Below are 13795 nucleotides of genomic sequence, written 5' to 3' on the forward strand. Positions count from 1 at the left end.
TAATAGTACTGAGAGAAGGGGCAAGGATAAAGACAGATAAGATTTTCACAGTAACCCTCAGTACTACCTCATCAAAAGACAAGTTGGGAAACAACCCAAGTGTCTACCCATAGAAAAAGGAATAAGCAGAATATAATCTTATGTATCTAGATAAGGAGGTATTTATTCAGCCACGACGAAGAAGTTTTGACCCATGCTGAAACATGGACAAACTTGAAGAATATTATATAAAGTAAAATAAGCCTATCACAAATGGACAAATAAGCAAAATTCTTAGAACAGGAGAATTCATAAATATAAAGTAGGCTAGAGGTTACTAGGGCCTGGGGAAAGGTAGAGAAATGGGAATTGGTGTTAATGGCTATCCAAATTCTGGTTGGGGAAATGAAGGAATTTTGGAGATAGTGGTAGTGGCTGTATAGCCTTGTAAAAGTACTTAATATTATTGAACTATATACTTAAAATGGTTAGCAGTAGCTTTTATGTTATATGTGTTTTGTCACAATGAAAGAAAAGACATGGCACGGTCACTGAAAAAAGAAACAGAACAATCTCACTTTTCCCTAAGTCTTCTGCTAGGTGCAGCTTACGACTGTGGCTGAGATAGATGACACCAACTTAAGTCTCTGGAAGGTGGAAATAAGGCAAATGCTTTGGGACACTTTGATACCCAACAAATGACCAAGTGTGAGTTGTTTGAATTTCCAAGACTGGGAGATGAAGATGGCGATGTTGGCAGCAACTCATGGGGCAGTGGGGGGGGGGGTGAGGAGAGGATGCAATAAAAAACTTGACATTGGAGATTTGATGGGGAGTGGAGTACCCATTGGGGGTGAGTACCCATTGGTCTTTGGGCTCAAGAGTAGCCCTAGATTGTTGTGGTTGCTGGAAGAGGCTCAAAGGTTATCCCTGGCATCACCACAAAACCCGGGCTTCAGCTTAAAGGTACCCCAGTATACCCTAGTACTACCTCATTGTTCCTTTCTAATGTTCACAGAAAATTGTCAAAGATCACTTTGATCCCACCCATATGTAGTGAAGGTGCCTGGGTTATATAGCTGAGTCCTCATCCGTGGGAACATTTAAGCAGCTGTTCCTAAAGAAAAGGCACACTCAGAATTCATTTCAGTGCTTTTACACAAAACCCCAGACATTTCCAATATTCAAACTGTCATCCCTGGTAAAGCCTCATTAGCTTCTTTTTAATCTTGTGAGAGGAACAAAACTTAGCTTGAGGACAGTCTGGGCGTCAGGACTCTGCTTCTCAATACACAGGGTAGGGAATGAGGTAAAGATGACAGCTGAGCTTCCTTTGTGTCTTTATCTTGTATTTGTGTGTGTGTGTGTGTGTGTGTGTGTGTGTGTGTGTGTGTGTGTGTGTGTGTGTGTGTGTGTAAGGCTGGGGCAGGGAATCATTAAACTTTTTCCAGTGCCTTTGTTTACTTGTGTATAATATAATATAATAATAATAATAATAATAATAATAATAATAATAATAATAATAATAATACTTACCTTCTAAAGATTAAAAACAATCAACTTGACTGTTTACAATCTCCATCTTTATTTTTTAAATAATGAACTTTATTGATTTAATTCATTCAGTTATCTTAGCATTTGCTTTTATTGCAGGTTCAGGTGAATACAATGTGGAGTTAAATTTGGCATGCTTTCTTCACCAAATTTTCTTTTTTTTTACCCTGACGGTGGCTCCTCTATTCATTTCCTTGAACTATCTATCATTTATGCTTTTAAAGTTCCTTAATAAACATTTTTTTCTGTTTTTCAGTCTTTATTTGTGCAAAGGAATTGCCATTTAATGGAGCACTTTATGAGTATACTGCATCTTGATCAGGGTCACACCTTCCATCATTCTCCCCCATCCTTCCTAACCCCACTTCTCCCTTCCATTTTCTTAATTTTGTAGGATATGCATTGACTTTTATGAATACATTCTCCCTCCCATTTCTTCCCTTCATTCATCTACCCCCTTCTCCTACAAACATAAATCCAACAAGACTGGGAGTCTCTTCATTTCTCTAACATTCTAGAAAAATCGAATCTACTGCCTTGTAGACAGACACTCAGAATTTGTCTGACCACAGCATTGTGTCCAATACTGTGTCTAATACAAGTAAGTTCTCAACTAGCCTGGCATGCCTCACCTTTGCATCTCTAGGCCAAGATATGTGTTCCACACCTATCTTTCCTCCGTGGCTTAGTAATCTAGCCACTGTGTGATCTCAACAGTTGGGCTAATGGGTATTATCATTTAAAGGCTTGGAGAAACAACCACTTGGTCTCTTATTTTCCATATCTTCTGCAGAGGAATCAGGATTTGCTTGGCTTCCTCAAATCTAATTAAACCATGAAGTGACTCTACAAAGAGGTAAGCTTATTATCCCTCTTACCAGTTGAATAAAAAACTTGGAGGACAATCTAATTATGTCACTTAGAAGTATGCAAATTTAAGCATAGGAAGTGTAGAAATGCAATGCAATAATCACTCCCTATTTTTCCCACTCAGGTTCTACTCAGGAGGCTCTGAAGAAGGAATTTGGTGTTCATGTTCTTTATACCTGGTTCCCTGTCTCTCCATCAGCTCCTGAAATCACAGCATGATAGGTTAACTTAAGAAAAAATACAGACATTCTAGAGGAAGAGGAGCCTAGATATGTATTTAATTTAAAAAGTCTCCAGGTTTTTTTTAAGAACCTACAAATACAGGATTTCCTTAGTCTATAACCCCAGTGTCAATTAGTAATCTGTAAATGCATTTCTAGGATATCCTAAGCTAAGAGTTAATGAAATTTGCCATTTATTTCACTATCATAAAAGGCTAACCACAGACTTTATCCTTGGGTCTCTTCTCTTGCTTATTTCCATGAATTATTTATCTTATGTCTGGAAATTTAATACATGTCACACAGTTGCAAATTACATGATCCATCTTCGGTTTTGTAGTTTGCTGTCTAAATGGGTAATCAATCTCAGCTATTAGTTTTATTTATTAAGCCCTACTCCTGAAGTAGAGGTTTGACCCCATCTGACATTATGCTAAAAACATAGATATGGTTTGCCCTGATGTTGGAGGCAATACAGCTAAAAGAAAAACCAATTTAAGTGAAAGGTGAATTAATAAATACTGTACCATTCTCAGGTGCCAGAATTATGGGAGGATATTAATGTATCACTCCTGCCCAGCAGAAACTAGAACAAGTGGGCCAGCAGGGAAAAACATTGAGTTAAATAATGGTTTCCAATTCCAGTTGTTCCCTATGGTTTCTAGTCAGTGAAACAAACTAGACATTTTGAAAAATGAAGATTTTAGTTGTGCCCAAACTTACTAGTATGCTCTTAATTTGATTTTTCCCCTTCATTATATTGTTTCTATCCTAAGACCCCAAATGGACCCGATTGTTTTATTAGCTTTGTCTAGAAGTCTGGTGATAAAGTGCTATGAAGAACTGATAATGGCGTCTTTTCTAGGTTGTTTTGGGTCAGCTGTCCTTCATTCAGAAGTGCAGAATAAAAGGAGATTCGTGGGGTAGGGAATATGATGTTGAACTTAGTTTCAGGACCTACACAGCTCTTCATATCTTCTCATGTCTTATAAACTTATATTGATTACCCCAATTCTTAAGAGTCATTTTCAAGCTTTCCAAACAGCTATACAACTAACTTGTACGAACTCAGTGCTTTGTAGAGTCAGAACCTTTAGCAATGACAAACGAGAGGGGAAAGATGGTGTACTGTTATTATTATGATTGGCTTTTAAAACTATTTTTTTCCCAGAAGGATTCCTAAACAGCATTTCTCATGTAGTAAGGTCTCTGGGTGTGCTATTCCCTGTGCTAGAGCATCCCCCACTACACACTGTCTTAACCTCTAAATCTGGGGATTTTTGAAGTCTTTGCATGAGCTCAGGTCCTTTTGTTATAGTCTCATATCCTTTCTATAGTCTCATATCCTTTCTGCAATTCTTCTTTCAGAGCATCAAAATTTACATTCATCCATGAAATTTTCTTATTGGTGTCTGTCTTACCCAAGGAGATCAGAAGTCACGTCTACTTTTTCTCACCACTTTACCTCGAGTTTTTAGCACAATGCTTAGAGCATATCTATTAGACCTCAGCTAATATCTGTGGTTCAGTGATTGAAAAGCAAGAATGATTTGGCTTTCGAATTTGGTGAGGAAAGGAATGGAAACTTCTGCTCTGATATCCTTGTTCCTGAGAGTAGTAGAAAGGTATTTGAAGCCCTGGGATTACTATAGAAGTGATCAGCTGAACTGGAAATGACTACAGGAGATGGAGGAGTCATGGTTATGCAACAAATTCACAACTGCCTCTAAACAGACACCAACTTTCTGTTGTTCAACAAGAAGACAGCTGACCCTTTGGTATGATCACTGTTTCATGGTGCTTTATCCTACTATCATAACATCTGCTGGGCTTCTCTCTACCCATGACAAACAGCAGGGGAGATCAGCAACCCCACCAACTTGTAGACATTAGAAACAGGATTTCCTTTTGTTCTGGGATCTTTACCTTTTGTGGCCTTTAGTTCCCCATCCTTTGCCAAGGAAGATGTCACTTATGTGTATCTTCTTCAAAACTACTAAGGAAACTCAAGATTAAGTTCCTTTTCAACCTGCTGCCTAGTTTAGTGATAACACTGAGTTATTGTCTGAAAGATTAAAAATACATAATGGTGTAGTAAAAGTGCAGATCTGCATTTCTTGTTTTCAATGAACTCAACTCAATTAACTCCATTTTAAAACAGGGTATAGGAGGAGGAGAGCATGCAGATTTGTCAATGCTTGTCTATTGGGAATCTTTGATGAAGATGGCACTGTGTGTCTTGTTAGCTAATAAAAACACATTCGCAGTCTAACAGGAGAAGCAAAGTTGTGGCTAAGAATATAAGACACAGTGGTTAAGTATTAGAGAGAAACTTAAATACAATGTTGTAGGAGGACAAGGCAGGGAGAGAGTCATGCTAATTTAGAGATTTTTGGAAGAGTCAAAAGATGAATCTTCAATAATGAAGGTTTCACTGAGTTTAATGAGGAAGAAGGTCAGATGAGAAGGTGTAAGAGCTCAGAGGTTGTTTTGTTAATACCGATCAATTAGAGTTGTTACTGTTGGGAGCTATCAGGGAGAATAAGATGATAAAGGTTGACTCTGTCTATTGAGTAGACCTCAAATGCTACACTGAGCAGGGCTTGATTCTGTAAATAGAATCTGCCCAGAAAAGGCTAGCTTTGCCAGACCTTTGGTAAGTTTTGTTCTGTGTGGCTTAAAAAAGAAGCTGGAATTCTATTCTCCTGAGGTAGTGAGAGACGGTTACTTTCTAGAGATTTTTGGCTTATTTCTACTGGCTGTGCCAGAATGGACTTTATTATCTAGAAGCAAGAAAAGTGATTCTCAGTTTGTTTAAAAAAATACTGTCTGAAGAAGAAGCTGATTGCCTAGTGGCTTGGTTGATAGTGGCTTGGTTGACCTTCTTCCTCTTTAAGCTCAGTGAAATCCTCCTAATTAAAGATTCCTTTTTTTGACTCTCCCAGAATCACTGAATTGGCATTCTGCAGAAGGGACTGGTTGCCCAGTGGCTTGGGTGATAAGATCCTTGAGTCAGTTAGTAGTATGGAGACAATGGAAGTAGACCAATGCTTCTTTCTGCTGCTCTGAATGGTTGTATGCGCTCTTTTTCTTGACTCTATCACCCAAGGACTTTGAACTTTATTTCAGCTTTGTACATTTCATGAGTGGCCTTTGGGAATCCTCTTTTAGGAAAGGTTACATGAGTTGGACTGAACTATGTCCAATTTCTATCTAGACACATGAAAATGGCGGCTAGGAACTCAAGGAAAATAGTGAACATAAGTTGAGACACAGTGCTATTACTATTTATTCCAAAGAAATGAATGGTATTACCAAGGATGAGCAAGAGATTCCAGATCAAGGACCTGAAGGACAGGAAGGATGTTTTAGCAAGTCAAGGACAGGAAGGAAGCGTGTCTTAGAAATTCAGGGTCAGAGTCAAATCTATAATTGGCTGGTGTTAGTGGGGAACCAGCCTCCAGTAAAGGCTCCCAGGAACCGCTTGACCCACTGGTGTCAAAAGCTGCAAAGGTTCTAGAGTGCCCTGGACACTGGGCTGGAAAAGAATCTCCCAGGTGCAGCCCACAGAAATGCCACAGCCAAAGGTGACGAGCACACGTTCAAAAGAAGGCCAAAGCCCAGAGGAGATCCACCTGCATGGGAAGGCCAAACAAGGCAGATTCTCAGAGACTTTCTGTGTTCAAAGTGCTCAAAGAAATACAAGAAGAAGCAGGCTCTTTATTTTAAGAACTGGATATTGGAGGCGGAGAGCATGCAGATTTCTCAGAAGGAAAAGGATGCAGACATTTTTAAGCTATGAGCAATAAAAGCATCAACATAGAGATCTTTCAATCATAGAGTGGATGCAGATGGAGAGGAACTTGGAGGAAGGTAAAATATGGTGAAACAATATGGAATGCACCACAGGAAGAAAGAAACAAAGTGACCGGGGTTAAATGAATAGCTTCAGTATATAGTTGGCAGACATTACAGACTAGGAAGGAAGGCGAAGAAACAGTATTACATATAATTATTTAAAACTTTTTAGAGTTAATTTTAAAAAATCTTGAATTTGAAAAGGCACACAGATTCCCCAGGAAAGATAAATAAATTCAAAACTAGGTATTTTATGTTAAAATTGCAATATACAAAAGATAAAAAGAAAAAAAACCCAATACTTTCTGAGATTAAGATTATGTATAAAGGAGAAAGTTTAATGAGGAGTTGCCTATTTATGTGCTATTCCTGTGATTGTGAATATCCGGGACAAAGCAATGGCTTATACAATGCAGGGGAAAATTAATTAGTTATTCAGTTAAATGTCATTCAAGAGAAAAAACAAGCATTTTTATATATTTCTAAGAAAAATTACCAGTGACTGACTCTTTGGGAAAGAAGTGATAAGGGCTCACCTCAAGTAAAAATAAAACTGAAATTCCTTTCAGAGTAGGAAATCTGGACATATACATAAAGAAAACTGTTTTATGTCTGAATAGGTGTGCAGACCTGTGGGTAAAGATATGGTGTTCAATAAATGGTGCTGGGATATTTCATTATCATCAAGGGAAAAACAAAATGAAATTGGATTCCTGATTTACTCTCTATATAGTGATCAATTCTCAGTAGAATAATTTGAAAGGTAAAATTATTATAGACAAAAATATAGGAAGATATCTTCATGTCCTTAGGCTATGGAAGAATTTATTAAACCATAAATAAAAAGCTTGATAACCTTGATAGTGTTAAAAGTAAAAAGATGGAGGTGTGACGGAGGGAAGAAGGAAGGAAGAAGGGAAGAAAGGCTCCCAAAATTTAAAGAGATTGAACAAGTATCTAGAACAAGTTTCAGGAAAAGAAACTCAAATATCTAGTAACTTATAGGAAAGAAGTTTACTTACATTAGTGATTGAGAAAAGGGAATGAATCACCACCATACTGACCAAAAAGGTAAATACAAATGTCAATATAACCTTTAAGGAGAGGATGTGGCATAAAAATCTGAACAATTTATGTCCATTTATAGTAATGGACTGAGTTAGGGACCTATGTTACAAGAATATTCATATAGTGGAATGCTATCCAGCAGTGAAAATGGATGAATATGAACTATATGCATGTATATGAATGATCTCATATACATAATGCTTAGTGGGTAAAGCAAGTTGCAGATTCCTATTCCACACCACAGTTTACATAAAGTTTAAAAATGCAAAATAACGTCCATGTAGTCTGAGGAGATGCATCTCACAAAATAAAATTAGGTGAAGACACTGGGAAACAACACTGTGCTAATTCAGGAGGAAGAGTTGTAGAATCAAGATGTGTATGGAGATTTGGGCTGAGTTTGAAATATGTTGGTAAGAAAGCTGTGAGGTAGATACATACACATTTGTTCTTTCAAATTCTTCATACCTTTCTGTATCTGATTTGTGGCTTATTTATTTACTTATTCATTTGTGGTTTTTTTTTTTGGGGTCCGGTCATGGGGCCTGAACTCTGGGCCTGGGCGCTGTCCCTCAGCTCTTCAGCTCAAGGCTAGCGCTCTACCACTTGAGCCACAGTGCCACTTCTGGCTTTTTTCTTTTTGCTTATGTGGTGCTGAGGAATCGAACCCAGGGCCTCGAGCATGCAAGGTAAGTGCTCTACCCTTGAGCCACCTTCCCAGCCCTGTGGGGTTTTTTTTTGAGGTAAGTTTTTACTATGTTGCTGAGGTTAACCTGGAAGTTGCAGCTTCCCAAATGCTGGGAGTATAGACATCAACCATCATGCCCATTTGGCCTGTTAACATTGCATAATAGGTTTCTATAATAAAAAGAGCAGATTAGAGCAGAGAAAATACAGATGGTGTTAACAGGAAGGGGAGAAGAGAAGAAAATGCATTCTAATTCTTCACCCCAGTTAAATCAACACAATTCAATTAAATCAACACCAAACATACCTTCTTATCTATAATTTCTCTTTTCTGAAAAGAATCACATAGAAAAGTACCAAAGTTAAAAAAAACACTGAGTCATTTATAATATTAGTAAGGAACATTCTATCCACGATGCCATTCAATGCCTTGAAGAGTTCTTAAACCCCATAATTCAAAGGTAGACTTTTTTGTGGTCAAATTTTTATTATCTTTTACTTTAGACTCTAAACTATATATATATATCAATATTCTATAACATCTACTCACCATAAAACTTCCAAAAATGAAAGTGATCACCCACATTTATGCCTCTCAGATACTTTTAAATGTGTTTTAACAATTATACATTTGAATCGTCTCCCCTTTAAAATTCAATCAGTCATTTTCTGAGTTGGGTACAGTGTGTTCTGTACCAAGGGAAAAATTGCTGCGTGGAACAAAGGTGTTGTTGAACAGTTTTCCCAGAGAACTTTATTTCCAAGGCAGAATTTTATTTCACAGGAAATGTAAATCTGAAAGTATTTTATTAGTAATTAGCTTTTAAAATAGTAGCGACTTCATTTTCTCCACTTCGGCTTGGAAGTTAGACATAGATGTGTGGGATTTTTTTTTTAGCTTGTACAAAAAGTCGTTAGGAACATGACATATTCTAGCTAAGAGAGCACAGGCATGGCTAGGCGAATGTACAGCAAAACCTGCTGTCTATGATAATGCCAAGGTTAAATGTTCTGTGTGGGGGCTATTCCAGGTTGAGCCATCCTCAGTCCTATTGAAGTTCCACCTTCCTCTCCAGTGATGCCTACCAATGTAATGAAAAGCTGCTCACTAAATGGTCAATCTCATTCCCATTTTGAGATGCAAGAAACAAGGGCACAGAGAGGTAAAGGGTTTTGCTCAGGGCTCACATTTAATCTTCCTCACCTGCCATTCCTGTTCTTGTTTTTGATGGTATTCAGCCTTGGCATGAGCTACTGATACAGGCAGACTTGGTCACATTTCCTGTACCATTCTTGGCTTCTCCTATGGCTGGTAAGTGGGGCTTATACCCCAGACATATACCCATGCCCATGGTCACATATAACAGCTAATAATGTCCATCACTCAAGTGACAAAATCATTGTAAAATCCCAGTATTAGGACACTTTTTGTTCAATGTTTGAATCTTGTGGTGATCTTATAAGGGTAAAAGGGTATCTCATTGTGGTTTCAACTTGTATTTACCTGATGATTAATAAGGTAGAGAATTGTTCATGTTTGTGGGATGTTTATATTTTCTTTTTTATAAAATGTCTGTTCATGTCTTTCACTCATTTTTATATCAGGTTGTCTCTTTTCTTATTGATTTATAGGAGTTGTTCACATATTTAAACATTAATTTTTATGTCTTATAAATATATCAGATACATTCTTTTAGTTTGTGTTTTTACTTCTTTCATTAAAGGAGCTTAAACATCTACCATTCCTTTACTCTACTTCTTGATGTGAGTTACTAGCTTCTCAAATAGTTATAATTTTGCTCTTCACAGGTAAACTCTGTGTGTGTGTGTGTGCGCGCGCGCGCGCTAGTACAGGGGCTTGAACTCAAGGCTTTGCATTCTTGCTAGGATTCTTCATCCAAGACTGGCACTTTACCACTTGTGCCACATCTCTACTTCCAGCATTTTGTTAGTTAATTGGAGATAAGAATCTCATGAACTCTTCTGCCTGGGCTGGTTTTGAACTGTGATCCTCAGATCTCAGCCTCCTGCATAGCTAGGATTATAGGCATGAGCCACCAGTGCCCTGCTGTATGCAAACTTTAATCAGGTTTGAAGATTTTTTTAATGTATGGTAAGAGGTGGGAATTCAACTTCATTTCTCTTATAACCATTGGATAACCAAATGCTCGAGTACTATTTCCTGCACAGTTTCTCTGCCTGTGTTGTTCTTCAGTATCCATCCATCACTGTCATGAATCAAAATTTTCTTATTAGCGTGGGCTGCTTAATTTTGTTCCATGGCTGACTTTTTCTAACACTCTCAATTCCATACTGTCATAGTTATCTCCATGTATTAATTAGCCCTGGTAAAGTTAAGAATACTCTGATCCTCATTTCGAAGTGTTTTTAGCTATGCCTAGCACTTTGCTTTTCCATAGAGTTCAAACAATTTTATTAATATTTTGATTCAATTGCCTTAAAGTTATACATAAAAGGAGAAAAAACATATTAATTGTGCTGCTTTATTTTTTATTTCTACTTATATAATTCTTTCCAACAGGTTGAAAATGAAGCTAGGTGTGAAAATGAAGATGGCTGTGGTGGCTCAACCCTGTAATCCTAGCTTCTTGGGAGGTGAACATCCAGTATGAGCAGTGTGGGCTAGCCTGGGCATGAAAGTTCACTGGACTCCATCAATGAGTGATGGGAGTGATAGTATACTCCTATAATCCCAGCTACAGGGAAGCACCACAGTTTGGCACAGTGGCACACACTGTCATCCTTGGGGGAGCACAGGTAGAAGGATTACAGCTCAGGCATAAAATGAGACCCTACCTAGAAAATAACCACTTGCCTAGCAAGTTCAGGGCCCTGACTTTAATCCCCAGTACTGCAAACCAACTCCCCCCCCAAAAAAAAAAGAAAAGAAAAGAAAAGAAAAGCACCAAAGTTGCAATGTTTTCAAAAACCACTTGCAAATCTTTTGTCATGTTAATTCCAAGATGGGTTACATGTTTGTTGATGTCATTGGTTCTGTGCTTAAGCTGATATTGAAGTTGCTCCTGTGTATGCTTAGATCATTTTTATTTATTTTGTGGCAGTGACCACCTCGCTGTTCTTAAAACTGCTTCTCTTTTCCCAGCCTTCCTTTCAGGTGGCTGTGGACAGTGACTGCTGAGAAAGGAATGTGAGTAGATACGTTTCTCACCACTGAGTTCTGATATACAAACCCCCCTGCTTGTTTGGTGGTGAAAGTTCACGTCCAGACAGCTTTGTAAGTCACATGCTGAATAAGGGGCAGGTCTCTCCATCAGCTGGGTTCCCCAGTGACCCTGTTGAACAGGACTCCTTTTATACCCGGTCCCCATTCAATTAGCCTTACTCAATGAAAAACTATATTTTTTCTTTCCTCAAGCTGCTACAATGGATGTATGTACACATTGCAATAAATGTGATGATCTTAATTTATATTAGTGCCAATCCTGGCAATTTGATATCTACACTTACTAATTGACATAGTTAACCTGTTGATTCTTTGGGATTTTCCACACCAAATACTAAATCATCTGGAACTAATGTGATTGGCTTATTTTCTTTCCTAAAAATATAGGTTTTATTTCCTTTTCTTGTACTACACTACAAGCTAAGGGATTCCCTTACACTGTTAAATTAAAGCAATTAGGTTTGCAAGTTGCATTGTTCTTGATGTTAAATTCTTTTTAACATTTTACCATTAATTGTTATGTTCACAGAGATATGTATCTCTTATTGGTATAAGCAAATTCTTTGCTTTTGCCAAGAGATTTTTTTTTATCATAAGTGGACGTTATCTTATTTATTTTATCTTAAATGGATGTACATTATTATGTATGATACTTTTGCATGTTTGGGCAGACAACGTCCCATTGTGCTGATAATATATTAATTATCTATTTTATTAGTGACGTTGGCCCATGCCTAGGATGCATATTAAATAAATACCAGATAATCTTTACTAATAATTTTGTTATTTTTGTTCACCTTGGACTTTTTACATCCTTTTTAAAATTTTAAACATCCTTACACTAGAGCTATTCTTTGAGCTCTGGATATTTTTGGTGGTCCCTTAAATGTTGGAATAGGCTAGTGGGGACTGACCTGTCCTCCAGTCAGAGCAGCCATTTGGAGATCAAGCTATCAGCCCAGTTCGGTCTGCTTCTCTGCCTGCCACAGGCCATCTTCCTGTGTCTGGTGTGCCCCGTGGAAATTCTAGTTTACTGAAGTCGGGCAGATTCCATGAAGCAGAATGTAGATTTGGTGCTAATTCGTATTAAATAATTATCTGGATTTTTCAGTCTCTAAGCATTCATTCCTTTCCTTAGAGCACCACGGTGCTTAAAGAAATATTTGTAATATTTTATCCAGCTGTCTTTCCTACTCTCCTCTAGAGACTCATTCAATGTATGCATTCCATTGTGCAAAGAAGAAATAGTAGTCTGGGATGTTCATGACTGTGAGGTATAAATTGCTGAGCTGTCCGCTGAGCTAAACCAGTGTTGGGGCCCTGATTTACCCAACTCCGCTGCAAGGCGATCGACCTGACTGTCCAGAGAGCAGGACTGCCAGCTGTGTGGAGGGACTGCCCCGTCTGGGAAATGATACACACAGAGGAACTCCTTGCAAATGGCACACATTGAAAGTTGGGCCTGTGCTTCAAGGATAGCTATTGATTTATGGCACAGGCACAGTGTTGAGTTCTGTGTACAGTAGCTTATTTAATTCTCATGACCACACTATGTGACACATAGAAGGAACTGGGAGTTCACGAACTTGTCTGTTATCATGGAGGCAGGAAGTGGAACAGGCAGGATTTGAATGCAATGAGCTTGGCTTCTAAGTCCATGCTTGGAACCACTATACGGTCTTGAAAGGTTGGAAGATGAGGTGGGTTTAGTAAGTGGTGGGTGCTAGTCCCAGCCAGTAATCAACAAGACTTCCCATAGGACTCCAGTTTCCTGGCTTCCTCAGTAGTGCGTAGGAGAGAGAAAAGTTACAATCCTAGTGTCTTCACATTTCCATCAATCAGTTCTCGCCCTAAGTATGTTAATTGATCTCTGTAAAGATTTTTGCCAGCACAGAACCACCTACTATGTATTTTGTATTCAAAACATATTGATGGGTCTTGGAGGAGTTGAGGTCATCTAAACGTTGATTATGGGTTTACATTTCTTGAATGACTCCTTGTTGTCTTAATGGGCATTTTCATCAATAGTACATATTAACCTTCTGGATTCCCAAGTGGGACCCATTTAAACTTGCGAACACCATGTATCAACACTGGGGAATCACTTTGTTTAGCTTTGAAATGACTCTAGACTAGGTGGAGTGTACTCTAATTTTTCAACTCCTTGGGTTCTACAAGCTGATTTGACTCCTAATTTCTGCTTAACAAATGCAGATTTAGTGTACTTTGGTTTTTAAATCTTAGGCAAAGATACTTGGTTTCCATAAGAACTATTTTTTTTCTGGTTTCTTTTCAAAGAAGTATTGGTACAGGGATCAGAAATATATTTATTTATGGCACTAGGGTTTGAATT

The sequence above is a fragment of the Dipodomys merriami genome, unplaced genomic scaffold (assembly GCF_024711535.1).
Source record: "Dipodomys merriami isolate MVZ:Mamm:240054 unplaced genomic scaffold, mDipMer1.0.p SCAF_6, whole genome shotgun sequence".
NCBI lineage: Eukaryota > Metazoa > Chordata > Mammalia > Rodentia > Heteromyidae > Dipodomys > Dipodomys merriami.